This window comes from Triturus cristatus, chromosome 2_2, assembly GCF_964204655.1.
Source record: "Triturus cristatus chromosome 2_2, aTriCri1.1, whole genome shotgun sequence".
Classification (NCBI taxonomy): Eukaryota; Metazoa; Chordata; class Amphibia; order Caudata; family Salamandridae; genus Triturus; species Triturus cristatus.
Genome location: NC_140582.1, coordinates 1,165,707,208 through 1,165,724,365, shown reverse-complemented (window position 1 = coordinate 1,165,724,365; position 17,158 = coordinate 1,165,707,208). Strand labels below are relative to the sequence as shown.

The following is a 17,158-nucleotide window of genomic DNA, read 5'->3' as shown; positions in this document are numbered from 1 at the left end:
TCAGATCGGCCCGAGGGAGGACCATAAGATCCTCCCCTACCTCTATTACTACCCCGCCGGGGCGGGCCATAGACTTGTGCCAACATCACCTTTGTTTTCAAATCTTTCGATTTCTTTTCCTCCTGGCCCTTTGCTTCTTGCTCCTGACGCTCATAATACTGGGCGATAGTCAGGAGGGCCGTCGGTGTAGCGGAGGACCAAGAACTTTCACTCGCTTTTAAACGGGCCGCAACTGACGGCAGCAGATTGGCCACATATTTATCCGCAAAAAGGTGGCGGCCCGTATCGTCAGTAAGCGACTGGCCACTGAAATCATGAAACGTCTCCTCAAAGCGCGTAAAGAAGTCCGCAACTGACTCATCAGCTTTCTGTTTACATGCAGCTAACATATTCCAGTCAATCTTTTTAGGGGGAATAATTGTCTTCAGCTTAGCCACAATAGCAGCAGGGAGATCTAAAATAATCTGTGGTGGTTTCTGCGCAGGCTTCCTCTCCCTATCCTCATCCTCCAGTTCAGACCACCGAGCCTTAAAAGTGGCAACATCATCTACCTTTCGGACAGATCGCCACATATCCGGTGGTAGAATAAGGCCAAAGAACAGGTCTATATCTGCTAAAGTCATAACGCAAGAATTCAAGGCCCCCTCGACTTCTTCATAGAAGGCCGCTGGATTCTTGAGGGGGTCAGGCAGCGCATTCTTTAATGCCATCACATCAGCTCTATGCCACGGAGTATAAACCCAATTATACACAAAATATCCCTTAGCATCGGCGGAGGTAATGTCCGAGCTAGTCCCCGCTCCCTTAGGAGGAACATACAATGGCGCCGCCTCGCGCATTGGCTTAGCATGCACTAGATCGCTCTTATCTGATTGAGAGGTGGATGAGTGGCCTTCTGTAGTACACGAATCCGACTGCGTCTCCTCCCCTGCTCGTTGGCGCGCATTTTCTTTATGGGCCAGCACCGCGTCCCGCAAGGCGAATAGCCGCCGAGCCGTATCAGAAGCCTTAGAGGGAGAAAAAACACCATCATGTAATGCTTTAGCATCCGATGTCACTTCTTCAGGCTCAAAAACACTAGAATATTTCCGAAAAGCAGCAATCACTTCCTCAGCGAAATGACTCAAAAAATACAATCTCTCTCTATCCTGCCACGACCCCCAAGTATGGAACAATTCATCCACGGACACCTTACCCTTAAGTGCACGGAAAGAGATTTGCCGAAGCTCAGCCATATGCTCAGCCGATAACATGGACCGCGTATCTACCTTACCCGTACCCGGGACGGAATCTTGTGGCCTCGGAGCAGATGCGCCAACATAAGGGGGCGGAGAGCGATCTAGTAAATAAAAATCATCATCAAGATTATTAAGGACAGGATAGAGTGGCTGCCGAACAGCATATTGACCCGAAACTTGCAGTCTACGCTCTTTCTCTTGTCTATCTGTCAGTTCTCTGTCTTCCCGACGCTTCGCTTCCTGGGCTCGCACATGATCATTCTTCCGTTGTTCCTTATCAAACAGCGCTTTCTCACGCTTCTCTCGCTCACGCACCTCCTTCACCCACAACCGCACACACTCAAACATATCCTGACGAGCACGCCGCTTACACATACACTGTTCCACATACTCAATCTTACGTATATCAAACGATCCATACAAAGGCCATCGTAACTCAGGATCTTTTTTTGTATATTTCCTCCATACTGTGCTGTACATTATGGAAGAAAGACCATGCTTCACATACATATCCCTATTAGGAGTCCCCTCTGGGGGAGCTGGAGCAGATTCCTCGAGGTTCAACCGGTTCCCAAAACAGCAACACCACTTACGGAGTGCGCTGAAAGCAGGCATGCTCAGAAATAATGCAAAATATGCAGTATTATAGAAAAATGGCACTTAATCGTTGCGCCGTTCAAAGTTACACAGCTCCGGAGAAATCTCTCCACATTACCTGCCTATATGTGTTGCAACGCATATATATTTTCACAAAGACAAATACAAAATATGACTAGTCATCACAAATCAAACTCAAATAGCCGGACCAGGCTTCAAAAACTCGGAGCAAGTACCGTACACCGGTTCTTACCAATCAAGAGTCCAGATTCCAACTGCCAAGCTCCACAATCGCCCAAACGGCTTTCACGGCAAGACCGACAGAAGAGGTCTCAGTCGAGGACCGGCGCCACCCAGACGGTCAGCTCGGAAGGGAAGGAAGAAAAACCTCGGGATGCCAGGGCTAAGACGCCGCTGGCAGTGATCACGTCCCCGGCCAAGTTCCTCACCTTCGTCGCGACCAGTCCTTCGAGCATCCGAGTCGCCGATGAGCCCCACGTGACGGGCGCCAATTGATGAATACAGGCCCCAGCTAGGCCCGCAGGACACAAGGGTTCGCTCTCCTGTAACGGAATCTATAAGGAAGTTGGCACGGAAACTGCAAAGTACAAAGACAGCATTTATTAACCCTTAAGGGTGGTCCTACAATCCACACAACACTCTTCAGTATTGCATAGAGTAGCACAAAGAACTTGCGTACACGGTCCCCTTTTATACACAACAGAGGGGCTCATAAGTGGGTGGATACAACATGAGGCCGAAGAACATTACCATTTATGGTCATTTTCGATACTGAATCAATATGTGGGCGGAGCTAACACACTCCTTGAGCCCGCGAAAACATGGTCAAGCAAGGCTAACTGATAACAGATGTGGTCAAGTCTGGGCATGTGCCAGATGGACAAAGGAGCTATTTATAGACTGTTACTAGGCAGATTACAAGAGCAACTAACACAGAGGTTGGACTCTTCTCGTGGGGAACACGTGGAAGCATGACAGTACAAAATGGAGTCCGAACTTCGGTCAACATAACAGAGAAAACATGCTCTATAAAAGGGGAATTAATGTCTTTAGTAAATGCTTAATCACATCGTTGTTTCAATTTACAACAACACCTTTACGAGACACTACTGTCTGGATGCTGCAGACAACACGGACACAGCCGTGGGACAAGCAGTCCTTCGTAATCTTTTTAAATAAGGTGAGCCTCTGATGCTTCCCTCCTCCTGCATACAAGGTACTTTTATTTATTATGTATAGTAGATATATATATATGGCTTTTATATGCATATAGTCTTCTGCACTGTATATGCTGTTGTTTTGATTCTTATGTACCTTGTATTATTCTGCGCTTCACTGCTCACTACTCTTATTCAAGCATGTGAATCTATGAAAGACACCCCAATACTGGAGAAGGACAAATGTTACTTACCTGTAAACTGTGGTTCTCCAGTATTGGTGTCTTTCATAGATTCACATGCGACCCACCCACCTCCCCTCAGAGGCTCTTTTGTGTATTTGACTTTATGTCACTCTTGTGCTACGAAAATCTGAGAGCCTGAGTCTCTGGGAAGAGGGTTCTAGAGGGTGCGGACTCCTGATTGGCTGGATTTGGCCTAGAACATAATGACAGTGATATGTTATAGAGGTGACAAGTTGTCTATCTGTGAAAACTCTATGGTTTTTTCTTTCTTTTATGCCTAATGGGCTTGGGTTGTTACTACATTGCTTTGTTATGTACCGTGGGACTCCCACTTCGACGACGGGGAATATTCAAGCATGTGAATCTATGAACGACACCAATACTGGAGAACCACAGTTTACAGGTAAGTAACATTTGTTCATCCCCAGAAATGGGATGGGGTATTATTCCAAAGTGTTAGACACCTTACACGACATGTTTTGATAAAGCCAAACCATAGTTACCATAACCGTTTAAGATTATAAGGCACTTTAAGAGTATATGGTAGGCTATATCATAGAACAGCTATAAGGACATGGTTCCGAAAGCTGCAGACAGGCTCAGCTCATGCTAGAGCACCATCTCACATGTTACCAAGCACTCTGCCTCCAGGATTGTTAAGGCCTGCCATAGGAGTGGCTGATAGGTACACATGTGTCTATATATAAGGTAGGTATAGGAATACTACACCTAAGCAAGGGGTGATTACACGACCTTGCCCCCAGCTGAGTGATCAGCCAGTTGTGTCATAATGGAAGGCCAGGCCAGGGGTGGCATAATACATGCTGCAGCCCCTGGTAGGCCTAGGATACACCTATGCCCTGGGTACCTAAGGTACTCTGTACAGGGGCCAATAAGGTGACCCTATCCAAATGGGTTATGCACCTAAAGTACATAGTATTAATTTAGAGAGAGAACAGCAGGGCTGTGGGTCTGATTAGCAGGCCCACAGCCACATCTAAGTCGAAAACCAGTAAAGCAAAAGCAAAAAGTGGGGGTGAACATAGAAAGCAGACCCTACTCTCCTACACAACCCCCCCCCCCAAACTTAGGGACATTAAACTAACCTTGACCAGTTGTGTCTTCATGTTCTAAGTGGAAATATCTGGAGAGTCCATCTGCATTGGCATGGTCAGTCCCAGGTCTGTGTTCCACTGTGAAGTCCATCCCCTGTAGGGAAATGGACCACCTAAGAAGTTTGGGATTTTCACCCTTCATCTGATTTAGCCACAAGAGGGGCTTATGGTCTGTCTGGATCTTGAAGTGAGTGCAAAACAAGTATGGCCTCAGCTTCTTCAGGGCCCAAACCACAGCAAAGGCCTCCCTCTCAATAGCTGACCAACGTTTCTCTCTAGGGGTCAGCCTTCTACTTATAAAAGCAATGGGCTGGTCCTGACCATCTATATTAAGTTGTGAAAGAACAGCTCCCACACCCAACTCAGAAGCATCTGTCTGGACAATGAACTCTTTAGAGTAGTCTGGACTTTTCAGAATAGGTGCACTGCACATGGCCTGCTTCAGGTCATCAAATGCTTTTTGACAGCTTACTGTCCACTGAACTTTCTTTGGCATTTTCTTGGAGGTCAAGTCATTAAGTGGTGTCACAATGGACCCATAGTTCTTAACAAACTTTCTGTAGTACCCAGTCAGGCCCAAGAAAGCTCTGACCTGAGTCTGGGTAGTTGGAGGAGTCCAGTCCTGTAGGGTCTGGATCTTGCTCTCCAGTGGTTGAACCTGACCCCCACCAACTAGGTGGCCCAGGTATACAACCTTGCTCTGCCCTATCTGGCACTTAGTGGCCTTGATAGTGAGGCCTGCCTTTTGCAGGGCCTCTAAAACATTCCTCAGGTGGACCAGGTGATCCTCCCAGGTGGAGCTAAAGACAGCAATATCATCAACATAAGCTGCACAGTAATCATCCAACCCAGTAAGGACTTGATTCACCAACCTTTGGAAAGTGGCAGGTGCATTCTTCAAACCAAAGGGCATTACCACAAATTGATAATGTCCTCCTGGGGTCGAGAAAGCAGTTTTGGCCTTTGCATTCTCAGCTAGTCTGATTTGCCAGTAGCCTGCTGTCAGGTCAAATGTGCTCAAAAACTTAGCAGCTGCCAGTCTGTCAATGAGCTCATCTGCCCTAGGTATTGGGTGGGCATCTGTCCTAGTGACAGCATTGAGACCTCTGTAATCCGCGCAAAACCTCATCTCTCTCTTACCATCTTGGGTGTGAGGTTTTGGCACAAGAACTACAGGACTAGCCCAAGGGCTCTCTGAAGGTTCAATGACTCCCAGCTCCAACATCTTTTGTACCTCAACTTTTATGCAGTCCCTGACATGGTCAGGTTGCCTGTAGATTTTACTCTTCACAGGCAGACTGTCACCAGTGTCCACCTCATGGGTGCACCAGTTTGTCTGACTTGGGGTCAGAGAGAACATATGTCTGTAGGATTGCAGAACTTGTCTGCAGTCCTGTTGCTGATGGACAGTGAGGCTGTCAGAAAAGACTACACCATCAACTGAGCCATCATCGGGGTTCTGAGTCAACAGGTCTGGGAGAGGGCCACTCTCTTCCTCCTGCCCCTCATCTGTAGCCATGAGTAAGCCCATGTCTGCCCTGTCAACATATGCCTTCAATCTGTTGACATGAAGCACCCTGTGGGGGCTTCTGGGAGTCCCAAGGTCCACCAAGTAGGTGACTTCTCCCTTTTTCTCAACAATAGTGTGGGGTCCAGACCATTTGTCTTGGAGTGCTGCTGGGGCCACTGGCTCCAACACCCACACTTTCTGCCCTGGCTGGGAAATAGTCAGCACAGCCTTTTGGTCATGCCAAGCTTTTTGGAGTTCTTGGCTTGCCTCAAGGTTTTTAGAAGCCTTCTTCATATACTCTGCCATCCTGGAGCGGAGACCAAGTACATAATCCACTATGTCAAGTTTAGGTTGTCTGAGAGATCTCTCCCATCCTTCCCTTTCTAAACATAGGGGTCCTCTTACAGGATGCCCAAACAAAAGCTCAAAAGGGCTGTAGCCAACCCCCTTTTGTGGGACCTCTCTGTAAGCAAACAGAAGGCAGGGTAAAAGGATGTCCCATCTTCGCCTAAGCTTGTCTGGTAAACCTTCTATCATTCCCTTTAGGGTCTTGTTGAATCTCTCAACAAGCCCATTGCACTGTGGGTGATAGGGTGTGGTGAACTTGTAGTTCACACCACACTCCTTCCACATTGCAGTCAAATATCCTGACATGAAGTTGGCACCTCTGTCAGAAATGACCTCCTTTGGAAAGCCCACTCTGGAGAATACTCCAAGTAGGGCCCTTGCCACAACAGGAGCTGTTGTGGTCCTCAGGGGAATAGCTTCTGGATACCTGGTGGCATGGTCCACTATCACCAGTATGAATCTGTGCCCAGATGCTGTTTGTGGGTCCATTGGTCCTACAATATCTATGCCCACTCTTTCAAAGGGAACCCCCACCACAGGTAGTGGTATTAGGGGTGCCTTTGTGGTGCCACCTGATTTGCCACTGGCTTGGCAGGTGACACAGGAGCGACAAAACTCCTTGGTATCTTCTGACATATGGGGCCAGTGAAAGTGAGGGACAAGCCTGTCCCAAGTCTTGTTCTGGCCTAAGTGTCCTGCAAGGGGAATATCATGGGCCAAGGTAAGAAGGAAGCCTCTGAACTTCAGGGGTATGACCAACCTCCTGGATGCACCACGCTTGGGGTCTCTAGCCTCTGAATACAGCAGCCCTTCATCCCAATACACTCTATGGGTACCTTGAGCATTCCCTGCAGCCTCAGCAGCAGCCTGCTGTCTGAGGGGTTCAAGAGAGGGGCAGTCTAATTGTGCCTGCCTCAGATCTGCCCTTGAAGGTCCCCCGTCCCAAGAAACTCAACCTGATCAGGTTCAAGTTCTTCTAGGACAGTTCCTTCAGGGCTCTCAGAATCATCCTCCTGTGAGGGCTGATCCAGTGCCTGAGGCAGGGGGGAAGGCACAGCCTTTACCCTACTGCTCTTTCTCTTAGTTTGTGACTGGTCCATAGTTTCAGGATCCAGCACTTGTTCAGTGGTGCACTTTTTGGCCTGTGACCTGGTCACAGCAAGGACATGTGCATCTATCCCTAGCATTTCTGCATGGGTCCTATACTCCACTTCAGACCAAACTGAAGTTTTAAGATCATTGCCCAGTAAACACTCCACAGGAAGGTCTGAACTAACAACAACTTTCTTGAGGCCAGTTACCCCTCCCCAGGAGAAGTTAACAATGGCCACACTATGAGAGGTAGTGGCATTGCTAGCGTTGGTCACTAGGTAGTTCTCACCTAGTATGATCTGTCCAGGGTCCACAAAGGCAGGTGTCACCATTGTGACACTAGCCCCAGTGTCCCTGTAGGCCTGAGCCATTCTTTGGTTGATAAAAGGAGTCTGTCTGTACTTGCCCAGGTTACTGGGGCCTACAGTAGAGGACAAAGATATGTCCCCATCACAGATCAGAACAGCCTGAGTAGGTATCCTGACTAGGCCAGAATCCTCCTCAGTTCCCAGGGTTAACCCTTCTACACCCTTTTGCTGGGAACCACCACTTACAGCTGAACTAGGGGGTACAGTTGCCTTAGGGGCAATGGTGGCTGGGGGCTTATCCTTTTTGGTGCACTCACTAAACCAATGTGAGTTGGACTTACAATAGTTGCACCATGGTTTCTTTTGGCCATCTTTCTTTTTATCCTTTTTGGGACCACCCTTCCCCTGAGCCTTTTGGGGGCCTGGTGAAGACTTCTGGTCTTTTTGTTTCTGATCATTACCCTTCTGGTCTGCCTTTTTCTGATCACCGCCCTGGTTCTGGTTTTTCTGCTTAACTCTAGTCCTGACCCATCTATCTGCCGTCTTTCCCAATTCTTGGGGAGAAGTCAGATCAGAATCAATCAGGTGTTGATGCAGTAGCTGGTTTTGACAGTTGTTAAGGATGTGTTCTCTCATGATCAAATTATACAATCCTGTATAGTCCTTAACCTTACTTCCCACTAGCCAGCCTTCCAGAGCCTTAGTGGCACAATCTACAAAGTCAGTCCAGTCCTGAGTCTGTGTCTTCTGGGTATCCCTGAACAACAACCTGTATTGTTCAGTGGTTAGGCCAAACCCATCAATTAGAGCACTCTTCAGGACAGTGTAATTGTCTGCATCCTCATCACTAACTGTGAGGAGCTTGTCTCTACCTTTCTCAGAGAAGGAGAGCCACAAGATAGCTGCCCACTGACTTTGGGGTACCTACTGTACTTTGCAAGCCCTCTCCAAAGCAGTTATCCATTTGTGGATGTCATCCCCACACTTGTAGGGAGGGACAATCTTGCTCAGGTTTCTATTATCATAGTGCCTGTCTCTATCCTTAGGGATATTGCTGCCACCAGTGGGTTCTAACCCACTTAACTTTTGTTCTCTAGCCAGAGCAAGCTTCTCCTTGGCAAGGGCAAGTTCTTCCCTCTCAATCCTTAGATTAGCTTCCCTCATTCTGGCTTCATGCTCTTTTCTCTGGGGGGGAAGTCATTCCCCTGTGAGAAGAGGCATTAGAGATGCTAGAGACATGGGAGTGGATGGATTCCGTTGAAGGGGATCTGTCTCTCCTGCTTCTCTGGTTAAGCCTACTTGGGGGTCTGTATGGGGGGACCCCATGCAAACTCCCATGTAAGCTTAGGTTAGCCTGGCTAAGTCTTCCTACTTGGCCCTGGCTGTCTACCTCCTCATCTGAAGTCCCATCTGACTCATCTGTAGCGGGTAGACCCTCCCCTGTACCTAGGGTACCAGCCTGTGAGGCCCTAAGAGCATCATATTCCTCTAGGATCTGTACTAGCTGAAGGAGGGTAGGGTTTGCACCCTGTTTTAACTTTCTGGAGGTACACAATTGTCTCATCTCCTGAAAAGTTAGGGTATCATATCTAGAGGGGATCTTTCTCAGACCTGCCCCTCCTGAGAGAGAATCTCCTTGATCTCCTCCCAGAGACATGATCTAGGGAGGGTGTGGTGTGTGCACCTACCTACACTAGTTGTTTCTACTAAACCTCTCTAGTAGTTGTAGTCAGGGTGTGTTAGGCCCTTCAACCTACAACAACTAAGTCCAGTAGGACTTAAGTATTATAATCTATGTTATATGTACCAAAACAATATCTGTGTGATCTTTCAATTTAGTATCTCAAGATTACAATGGTATTACAACAGCAAGCTCAGATCGCAACCGCTGCTCACCAATGTGAGAAGTTGGCCTGATGTATGATGTCACTAGTTCTAGTGTACACCTTATATCAGTCCAAACAACCCTTATGGTGATTGGTTGTAAAGTCAACCTTATAGACCAGCTATCCTAGTGGTAGCATGGACAAGAGCAGTCTTAGGCTAAACTCTGAATGGCATGTGAAGCCAGCTGTGATACCATATATAATCCCTTGAATACCAAATGAAAGGACACCACAACAGATATATATATAAAATAAAGTGTATTTATTCTAGTTAAACCCTCAGCACTCTTTATGAGATTCGAGGTAAGTACAACACAGTCTTATTTAAGCATACATTAAGTCACACAGGTAAGTAATACAGTTAGGCCCTAGGGGCCACGCAAACCATATACTAAAGAAGTGGTATAAGGACCACTGTCACGGAAATAGAATAGGCCTAGGCCTAGGGGATCGCTGGGACTACACTACACTACCAACAGTTAGGAAGTGGGAGGCCCACGGGATTCAGGTGCAGAGTGGAAACACTCACGCGTAATGCGTAAAAGTCAATAGAATCACTAGCAGTTAGAAATAAGCAGTTTTAGGACACTTCTGGTATAGCTAGAAAGTCGAGATTCGGAAACTAGACCCTAGGATAGTCAATACCCTTGTGAGCACCGAAGTACCCAAGTTACCTAGCCCACGGGCTGCGGGTGCATAGGTGTGAACTTGCGTTGGGTTTCGTCGTGGACTTCTATGGATGCCTGAAGGAAAGTTGCTGACAGGCAGTCAGTGAAGACTGTCCGGTGGATCCCAAGGCTGGGATCAAGAAGAGAGGATACCTGCAAGCAGAAGGGACAGAGTCTGGGTCACTAGCCAGTGACCACGTGGAACCAGGAAGGAAACAGGCGATGTTGTGAAGATTGCAGGTGAGGAGGTGAAGCTTGTCGCAGCAGCCACGGGTACCAGGAGACGTCGAGGACGACCAGGAGGCGAGCTGTCCCACGAAGGCTCTTGCTGTCGGCGGCGTCGAAGTCGAACTAGGACTCACCAAGCCTTGGCAAGCGGAACCCACGAAGAATGGAGGACTTGCTTCTGGTGCAGACCAGGAAGGTCTGGGGTGCTTCTCTTTTGCAGAGAAGCGGGAGCCAGTCTGGAGGAGCCAAACCAGCAGTGAAGATTCAAAGGTGTGACGTCGCAAAGGCCGCTAGCCAACGGGCAAGCAACCGGACAGACGCGGCAAGCAGGAAAATGCAGAAGGGCCCCACGCAGGACTCGTGGAGTGTGGGGGGCTGATCTCCGGTGCAGATGGTGCTTGGGTTTGGGGCTTCTCAATCCCCGGTGCACAACTTCGAGGGTACCTCAGAAGCTGCGCTGGAAGATACTCGCCACTTTTCCCAGGTAGCCGGTCCCACGTCTGTCGTCGCCTCCACGGATCTCAGCTCTGCTGTGGATGTGGATCAGGGTCGGAGAAGTCTGGAAGTCAAGGCTCTGGTCGGGCTCTGCAGTCGATCCCTCGTAGAACTTCAGCCAAGCAAAGGGTAAGTCTCTTGATGGTGCCTGTTTGCACAGGGTAGAATAATAAACGTGTGTATGTAAGTTAGCGCACACCAACTATGTAGTAACAGATAGCAATTCAGGATTTCTGAACATAAAAGTTCAATTTGAACTAAAAGCCTCAAATCTCATTTAACTACACATTGGTTAGAACACCATCACACCATTGCACAATTGAGATACACCATTCTTGAAATCATGCCTTGCAAAACGCAAGTTAACATTGAGAGGCTATTAGCGCAGAGAGAAGTTTGGTGGACCAAGTTCTTGCAAACCTTGTTACCCCATGGGCTTAATGACAAATTAGAAATGCAATGTTTTCTGTAACATCCATGTTCGTCAGTGCGCCATACCCTTCCTTTATTTCTTCCAGATTGTACGTCTGTTTCAGTCTGAGCAATTCAACAATCTCTCTCTCTTGATCAGTCATGTCTCTTTTCTCTTTTTTTACCAGTCACGTCACTCTCATCATCACACATTTCTCTTGTCTTCACGTCTGGTGTCGCTTCACGTTGTCTTTTTCCCCGTTTTGCTTTCCTTACACTGCTCTCGTTCGCAATTTTCCATCGATTTTCATCGTCCTTCCCATCATTGCATTCAATCACCCATTTTGGTTTTCTTTGAGTATGTTCTTTTAACCGTCTTTACCTTCCTTGATTCTTTACGTTACAGCCTGTCCGGATGTTTTCTTTTGTACATGTCCCTTTGCCATTAACAGCAGCATCCTGCTGTTCCCATTTGTGCTATCTATTTCTTCGTTATTTTATCCCTTATGCTTCGGTCTTTTTTCCACTGTCCTCCACAATTTTTCTTCTGTCTCCCTCCAGTGATATTCCGTTTTCCTACCTATTTGACCTTGCTCCCACACAGTCGTTCCCCGATTTTTTATTAAATTTTTTTTTCTATGTCTTGAGTATCACCACCTCGTTAGTATTCTTTTTTTCCTTTTGGTTTCACTCTGATCACAACCTTTTTCACCTTGTGAGTACATTGTTTATTTGTATTCTTTTGGTCAAATGGTGTTACACTTTTACACATTCCTCCCTGTTTTTATTTCTCCACCGGCTTTTTTTTCATGCAGTGAGCACAATTCTGGGTTCGTGTACTAGTCGATGGTTTCTGGTCACGCAGTCCTCTCTCGATCTCCATGTTTATCTTTGGGCACCACGTGATTACGTGCGCTCCGCTTTTATTCACTGACACACACGCTAGTGGTTGCTTTTCCCCGCTCTGGCTCGCAGCAGTCGCAGTCACTCTGTCTCCCTGTAACGCCTCGTTGGTAAGTCTCGCCTTGTTTCTTTAGTTATTTTCGTCCGCTTTTTGTCTTGAACACGCTGGCAACAGTTTGTTTTTCTTCTTTGTTTCTTGCTTCAGCTTCTTCCACACTCGAAGTATGCGGTTCACTCCTGTTCAGGTACCTTTACCGTCATTCTCCAGCATGTAGCCTTCGGTAAACACGTTTGTTCCTTTCATTTCTTCCTGCATTCTCTTTACACATTTTCGTTATTTTATTTCAGAGTAGTGGCATCCTTGCCACGCTGGTTCTAAGTGTTCTACAATTTTCTAACCAGTAATCTTTGGACATTTTGCCCAGTAAGTCTTGTTCATATCTCTTCACTTTACTTCCTGTAATCTTTTTGTCTCCCCCTCTTTTTGGCTCCAACAGTGCGTTTTCTGTGTTTTAGCGTTTTAATTTTGAAGCATCCTATTTACCTGACTGACACTGCGGACTCCATGCTTAAAGGAAGAGCTTTCTTCGTCTCTTCATATGCAGTAAGAGTCTCTTGAGCTTTCTGGGAGTTACATTTCTGCGTTTCTCATAACTCATGCATGCTTGACTATCATTATCGCACGCTAGATATCTTTCACCCACATTTTAATATAACACTCCCTCTCAGTCACTGCTGTCACCCTTTGCACAATTGTAACCTCTCATTCACTTCCCATCAGCGCGTGTGCGTTCGTTTTTTACACATACGCCTAACGTGTGTTTCCATTCCTTTTCACTTTTATGCACTGTGCATGTTGAATTGGCTCGGGTTGATTCAGTCCAGCTGTTCCTCTTTGTCGTACCACCCACGATGCATCTTGTACCGGTGTTTGCATTTACGATAAAGATATTTTCAAATTGTTATGTGTCACAATGTAAATTTCTTTTTTTCACAGCCGCCCCTGAAGAAGGGATGTTCTTCATCCCGAAATGCATTGGGCACTCCTTCATGAATTGACGTTTAACTTCTTTGCCGTTGTGCAGTTTTCATATTTTAATGTACTCTTGCTTCCAATGTCATTCCAACATTGATGTAATGTGCAATTCTTTTGTTCTTTTTGATCGGACTATAAACATTTTGTGTTTCAAAAACCTTGGGTTAACTGTCTAATAGATTGTTGCTCCAAAGAGTTAAAGCTTATGTTGCCTTTTTTCAAATTGAGTTTGTGAATTTGACAAACTTGTTCTCTTCAGTTTTCCAGCTGTGCACTCAGTACACTGGTGTGAATTCACCAGCAGTTCACATGTTTGCACAGGGTAGCCACTCCTTGGCCACAAGGGAGATTCTTCAGTCTTCTTCTTTCGTCGATTGTCGAAGGTCCAGAGTTTCTGTTCAAGTTGCAGGTTCAGGATAATCTAATCTCCTGGGGCCCAGCTACCACACTTATACTAATCTGGGGGGCTGGGTTGCCTGCTAGGTCACACCTTATGGGTGGGACCTGGGAGGGGGGTGGTTACACCCCCTTCCCTTTGTCCAGTTTCGCACCAGGACTGGGGCTGGAGTGCCCCAGCACCGGTTTGAACTGGACTATGCATGGGACACCTTGTGTGCCCCAGGCAGTGTCTCGTTTCTTTCATCCCTCCCTGCCCCAATACACTAAGGCCTGTCTGGGGTGGTGCTCGCAACTCCCAAGGCAGGAAACCTATTGTCCAAGCCTCCCGTGCCGGGATCACTCCCAGCAGCAGGAGGTCAGACTTGTGTCGTGGCAGCAGCATCCATTTTGTGATGCTGGGGCTCTGGTTAACTTTAACCGGGTAAGTAGGTTTCAACATGTCTTCTCCCTCTAGAAGGGAGGGCTAATATCCTCATCCCCAGAAATGGGATGGGGGTATTATTCCAAAGTGTTAGACACCTTACACGACATGTTTTGATAAAGCCAAACCATAGTTACCATAACCGTTTAAGATTATAAGGCACTTTAAAAGTATATGGTAGGCTATATCATAGAACAGCTATAAGGACATGGTTCCGAAAGCTGCAGACAGGCTCAGCTCATGCTAGAGCACCATCTCACATGTTACCAAGCACTCTGCCTCCAGGATTGTTAAGGCCTGCCATAGGAGTGGCTGATAGGTACACATGTGTCTATATATAAGGTAGGTATAGGAATAGTACACCTAAGCAAGGGGTGATTACACGACCTTGCCCACAGCTGAGTGATCAGCCAGTTGTGTCATAATGGAAGGCCAGGCCAGGGGTGGCATAATACATGCTGCAGCCCCTGGTAGGCCTAGGATACACCTATGCCCTGGGTACCTAAGGTACTCTGTACAGGGGCCAATAAGGTGACCCTATCCAAATGGGTTATGCACCTAAAGTACATAGTATTAATTTAGAGAGAGAACAGCAGGGCTGTGGGTCTGATTAGCAGGCCCACAGCCACATCTAAGTCGAAAACCAGTAAAGCAAAAAGTGGGGGTGAACATAGAAAGCAGACCCTACTCTCCTACATCCCCCACCATATGTCCCACAGGTTCCCATACCTGCCATACAGGCACAAAATGTACCTCTACAGATGGTTAAGCATGGAAATGCACCTCTAGGACCCATTCCAAATGTACCAATCCTTCCTGCCCCATTACCAGGTCAGCAACTGTCTGTCTGACTTAGACCAATACTTAATCTGTCTGCTGTGCAATAGCAGTCACAAGCAGGACAAGCGATACCTACACCAAATGTATTGACTACACCCGAGGTACATCTTTTACCAAGGCTAGTGACTGGACAAACCCCTTCTGTATCCCAATTTGCTGCAAACACGCCTGCAGGTACTCTACCTTTTATTCACAAGCACAGTGGTAATTTGAGAGATAGGAGTGGGATTTGGAGGGAAAGACCTAACACTAGATATGGATCACAGGGAGCTGATCCAGAAGAGTTAAAATAGATAGCCGATGGATGACAGAAATAATGCCACCATGAATACGGTTATGCCAACTATATATAGGTTTGATGTTTTTCAGCAAAACTTACTCATTCAATATATGACTAAAAGGATAAAGGACTGGTGGACATGGTGAAATAAAAATACCCCACAAGAGGTGTTACAATTGTGGCATTATGTGCAAGGTCACATGATTCCTTCCCCATATGTCCCACGGACTGTTGAAAATTGTTTGCATTGGGGTGTTAAGGTTAGAAAAAAATATCAAAAAATGAATGGGGAATATCCCATTCCCTATTTGTTCATACTCCGTGGAGTAGGTATGAATTAATGGCAATAAAGAAAGATTAGCCAGACTTTAGGAAAAACCCAAAGGGGTTTTATGAACCCTTAGTCAGCCACTAAATTATGTGTAATGACATTCAACAGGGTTGTGGAATTTAATAAAATATCTGCTTGTCCATGGTGCAGGTTGCTTCATAAATCTACTTGTCCTGTAACAAAATCCACTTGTCTCTTTTGTGCCATGTGATGCGGCGACAAATTATGGCAGCAATCTCATTATGTAAGAGCTCTGAAATAGCCTCTCTGATTATGCCAGGGCTGAATGTAGGGTTGAATACTAGCAATTCCCTTATGTTTCCACGTTTCTGGAGATCTACATACTGGGGCTGAAGGTAATGGTAAGCAAGAGTTCTCCAGTATTTGGGGTGTCTTTCATAGATTCACATGCTTAAATCATTCCCCGTCGTCGGAGTGGGAGTCCCACGGTACATAGAAAAGTAATAATCATGCATATAATAACCAAAAACCTTGGTAACCTGAAACCAGGAAGCAAAGTAGCCTAAGCTACAAGGAAAAACACTTCCACACCTATGACTATCACAGTCATTATGTTCAGTCCAAACTGCAGCCAATCAGGCGACAGCACCCACCAGAATGTTCTCCTCAGAGGCTCAGGCTCTCAGATTTTCTACCGCACGTCATGTGAAGGGAGTCTCCCTGAGCTCTGCTCAGTACTTCACCGTTTTTCTGTTACTTTGGATTACTTCAAGATGTCAACTTCTAAAAGGTCTCTCTTTAGGCCTTGTGAGCTCCGGCTCTTCTCTGAAGATCTTCACAGGAAGTGTGTTTACTGCCTCTATCTGGATCATGAGGTGAGAGATTGTAAGATCTGCAGGACCTTCCCTCAGAAAACCCTCAGGGATAGAAAAGGGCGCCTACTTCTGTGGCTACAGAAGATTAAGGACAAGGACAGCTCTTTATCTGAGGTAGAAAGTGCAGCCTCTGGGTCCTCTATATCCTCCAGAAAAAGGATGGCTGAAGAAGAATTTTCTTCTCCTGGGGCGAAGGTGTTGAGGAAAATTCAGCCTGCTAAGGGCTCTGGCCAGTCTTCTTCATCAAAGAAGACTTATCCACCTTCAAAATCCAAGCCTGCTACGCCCCCGAGGAAATCAGGAAAGTCTCTGGCAACTAAAAGAGTTCCTGACAAACATTTACCTCAGGTAAAAATGCCGTAGTCGACGGCGTTGTCGACGACTCCTTCGTCGACGGTCATCATCGTTGACGCTACATCAACGTCGGCAGTTACATTCTCGTCTCCGAGACCTAAAATGATTATGACAACAGCTTCATCTCCGTCGACGCTGGTCTCTGTAAGTGTCAAACCCATCTCGTCGACGAAGGAAGTGTCACCACTCGTCTCCGCTCCGCTGAGGGTAAGGATAAAAAAGATTTCATCGACTGCTGCGCCGACGCCCACCTCGTTGACGAAGACTTCCTCGTCGGCGGCCACCTCGTCGACGAAGACTACCGTGCCGTCGACGGCCGTTCCGTCGACGAAGACGGACTCGTCGACGATAAAAATACCCTCGGCGACGAAGATTGCCTCGTCGTCCTCCTCGTCGACGAAGATACCCTCGTCGACGGCTCGTCGAAGACTGCTTCCGT

General features: G+C 46.9%; 1 protein-coding gene and 1 long non-coding RNA gene across 2 annotated transcripts in view; both read left to right on the top strand.

The window, feature by feature from the left end:
- VAX2 (ventral anterior homeobox 2) overlaps positions 1–17,158 on the top strand; it is a 750,626-nt gene that overhangs the window by 154,491 nt on the left and 578,977 nt on the right. The gene's annotated exons all lie outside the window — the stretch shown is intronic.
- LOC146863298 (uncharacterized) lies at positions 12,427–12,820 on the top strand. The gene is made up of 3 exons (XR_014978590.1): positions 12,427–12,467; positions 12,571–12,646; positions 12,739–12,820. It is a non-coding gene; the product is annotated as an uncharacterized LOC146863298 (long non-coding RNA).